Below are 4,036 nucleotides of genomic sequence, written 5' to 3'. Positions count from 1 at the left end.
GGCCACACGGGTCCGTCCCTGTGGCACGTATCCCTTTTGCTATGCCTTTAGCTTACCTTGTTGGGGGCGCCCCTCGGGCTGCATCATCCCCACGCTGCTCGGGCCAGACCAAGTGGCATGTATCTTCCTGCATTTATCCAAGTCGATCTGCTCTTCATGCTTCACCTGCCAACTGTTATCACCTGCTCGATCATCGCCTCCCTCGGGGCCACTACACAGGCACGGCGCTGGTGCATGGGTCCGTCCCTGCCATGACCGACAAATCTGAGTGGTCGAGCTCTGGCTCGCGGCACGCGCCGTGCACGTCACCTCACCAGGCCCTCAGTGACTTCACTTCATCTGGACCAACCAGCGGCAGGCAGGCGGTAGTAACGGCAAACCATGTTTCTTCTTGTGCCTGTCCACAGGGACCCCGCGGGAAGGATAGCAGACGGCACCGCGAGTCTCCTTTTCTCTCATGCGATTCGCTTGCGTGTTAAAAGGGGGGCTCCCGAGCATCGCGACTCAGGAATTCTTACTGGCTCTCCAGCCCTCACCCCCTGGCCTTGACCATGGCATCGTGACCTGGCATACCAGTGGCGGCTGGGCTCGCTTGAGGGCCGGGACCTGAGGATGTAGAGCACTAAGAATAGCTCAGGAGAAGGAAAACTCGTACGGACCGACCTAGATATGTCGCGTAAGTTGGCGCGCAGCCCTAGCGCAACATCGGGAATCACCGCGAAGTCAGCAAGATAAGTCTCGCCCTCGGATCGGCTAAATATTTGGGCCTAGTGGTCGCTCACACCATGCCGCAACCCTGTTGTGGCCAAGTCATCTTCCTTTCCTTCCTTAGCATGGCCGCTTGGGCGCTAAGGGGGACCTCCTAAGCATCGCGCCTCAGGGGCTCTTACTAGACCTCGGGCCACGCACCTCCTGGCCTTGACCACGGCATAGTGACCTGGCATACTAGCGACGGCTGTAGCCGCCTTGGGAACGGGACCCGTCAGCATAGAGCAACAAGCTATCGCGAGGAAAGAAAGGGGGGACCGAGCCTTAACGGGACACGCGTTCAACAAATCTTCATAACAAGGAAGATAAGTACAAAGGCATTGCAGATCCTTACATGCCCCCATGGGGTGATTCATGATTCTTCGCAGGAAACAAAAGCTGATGCTAAGCGGGATCCTATCTACATCCTTCCGTGGCGGACGCCATCATCAACAGTGGGCCACGGGAGGCCGGCGCCAACCCCATCCAGATCAGCGGCGGAGGCGGCCGGACCCCGCAGCCGTGCTCCGAGCACGGTGAGAGCTCGGGGGGACGTAGCTATCACCGCTCGTCTCCAGAGTCTCGTAGGGCTCAGGAGAGCTGCTAGACTCCCAAGGGCTGCTGCTGCTGGAGTGGTCGTGAGCAGAGCGCGCATCAGCCTCGCGCTCCTCTCCGGAGCAGCACTCCAGGCGGCGGCCCTCGGCGTCGAAGACCTTGAAGAAGAGCGTGGAGGCGCCGTCATACTCGAAGTGGATCGCAAGGCGCCCCTCGCATGACAGACCCGTGCGACTTTGCCCCAGCCGCGAGTCATGAAGATCTTGTCAGTGGGGACCGCTTCGATCTTTACTCCGGTCGCTGGAGCACTGCAGTCGGCGTGCTGCAGCCAGAGCTCTAGAGGCCCCCTTGGCGGCATCACGTCGGAGAAGAACTGCAGGAAGCGGATCCAGGAGCTCGGATGCATCGGTGCCCAAAGCACCAACTCGCACGAGGAGTCCGCAACATGGACGGCACGGCGACCCCGGATGTGGCGCTGCTCGTTGCTTCGTCCTCCCGAGCCCTCGGCTTGGGCCTACAGGGTAGCGGATACCCCGGAGGAGGCCGCTCGCACCAAGGCCTCGTCACCACTTGCATCGCCGCTTCATCACGACGATGGATCGACCTCTTCTTCGGCAGAAGAGGTCCCGGATCGTCACGGAGAGCTTTCCCCTTCTCTTCGGTGGAGAACCTTCTGATAGGTGCCATTGGAGCAAGCAGTGGAGCAAGGAGGAAGAAGCAAGCAATCGAGGAGGAGATAGGCAATGGGGGCTCCGCCCCCTCTCCATTTATAGTGGAAGAAGGCCAACTGGCACCTCCCACGATTGCAGGTAATGATGGTTTCCCTTGCATGTCGCATGGACTTGTCAAGTCGTGCAGACGCCGAGGCAGCATGGGGAAGCGGAGACACCCACGTCCAATCAACTGTCACGTGTCAACCGAGGCCGTAGGCTTTGGGGGCCTGCGGTGCTCCAAACTTGACCCTTGGCTTCGCCGTAAAGCCAAGCCCGAGCACACCTTGGGCCCGGGGGTTACTGTCGGCGTTCTGGGAACGGGGGTTGTCGGATGTGGGGTTCCGGCTAACCCTTAAGGTTCGAACACTGGGGTGCGCGCGAAGTCTTTCCCTTCTACCAATCTATGCTCTAGCTCGCTAAGATCTTGCAGACGAACTCGACGAACTCGCAACACAGATAGACACAGGGTTTATACTGGTTCGGGCCACTGTGATGGTGTAATACCCTACTCCAGTGTGGTGGTGGTGGATTGCCTCTTGGGCTGATGATGAACAGTACACGGGAAGATCAGCCTCCTGAGGTTGAGGTGCTCTTGTGCGTATGAACTTGTGTGTCTCTGGGGCTGATGAGTCCGTGCCCCTACTATGGTGTCTAGCTCTACTTATAGAGGCACTGGTCCTCTTCCCAAATATCGAGCGGGAAGGGAGCCAATAATGGCGGGCTAATTTGAAGAGGGACAACTAGTACAAGCTATCCTGACAAAAGGTAGTCTGTGCCCGTGAAAGGCTCTGGTGGTGACGCCGTCTTGGGCTCCACGATGACCTTCGCCTTGCCGTCCGCCTGGTCTTGGTATTCTTGCACCGAAATGGAAACCTTTGCCTGAGGCCTCGGTACTCCGCGGCTGCGCTTGCCTCCTTTGCACCGAAGAGGAAACAAGGACGTTGCGTGCACTGGCGCCCGCCTGGTGTCGATCGTCATGACTCATGTCACGAGAGCCTCGTGAGGTTCGCCTCGCCTTGATATCTCTGCTCCTCGCGAGCCTCCTTGACCAGGCCACTCCTGAGGAGGTCTTGCGTCGTCTGCCTTGCGAGGCTTGGCCCCTCGTGAGGGTCTTGGGTGCCTTGTTGGTGAAGATGGGTCGTACGGCCTGCTAGCTCCGCCATGCCGCGGGCCGCAGGCAGGCAAGTCTAGGAACCCCCGTTCCCAAAACACCGATAGTAGCCCCCGGGCCCAAGGTGCGCTCGGACTTGGCTTCATGGCAAAGCCAAGGGTCAAGTTCGGAGCACCGCGGGCCCCCGAAAGCCTGCGGCCTCGGTTGACGCGCGGCGGTTGATTGGACGTGGGCGTCTCCGCTTCCCCATGCTGCCTTGGCAACTGCTTGACCTGACAAAAGGTTGGCGCGGGCGGCACTTGCCTTCATTGCTTCATTGCTTCTTCGTCGCCTACTACCTACAGATCTGCTCCGGCCTTGCTCTGCATCTGCCGCCCATGGCGCCGCGCAAGGTCAAGACTTCCTCGTCTCCTACTTGGTACGAGCCCGCTCTTGAGGCGCCCACTGTCATGGAGAAGAGCCTTGACTCCGTGCGCCTGCTGACGGCGGGAGAGAGCAACGAGTGGGGGAAGACGGAGCTCCGGCTTGCCTCCGACGAGCCGGAGCCTGAGGGGAGCACCTTCTTTCCCTTCTTTTCGAACAGCGTTGACGTCGGGTTGGTCCCTCCCTTCTCTGATTTCTTTTATGAAGTCCTCGACCACTATGGGCTGCAAGCGCTGCATCTCCATCCCAACTCTGTCCTCCTCTTGTCCATCTTTGCCTAATACTATGAGGCGTACCTGGGTGTGATGCCGTCCGTGGCGCTCCTGCGCCATTTCTTCTTCCTCCGCGTCAGCGAGGGTCACATCTCTGGATGCTCCAACTTCGTTGCGTCCGGCAAGGCCAACTCGATCTCGAGCACCAGGAAGAGGGCCGACAACATTCGATCCAAATGGGTCATGGTGGACTCCAAGCTCATCCATCCACGCCT

Source organism: Triticum urartu, chromosome 1A (assembly GCF_056163025.1).
Source record: "Triticum urartu cultivar PI428250 chromosome 1A, HENAU_Tu73, whole genome shotgun sequence".
NCBI classification, from domain to species: Eukaryota; Viridiplantae; Streptophyta; class Magnoliopsida; order Poales; family Poaceae; genus Triticum; species Triticum urartu.
The sequence above is the reverse complement of the archived record's forward strand: the minus strand, read 5'-3'. Positions refer to the sequence as shown.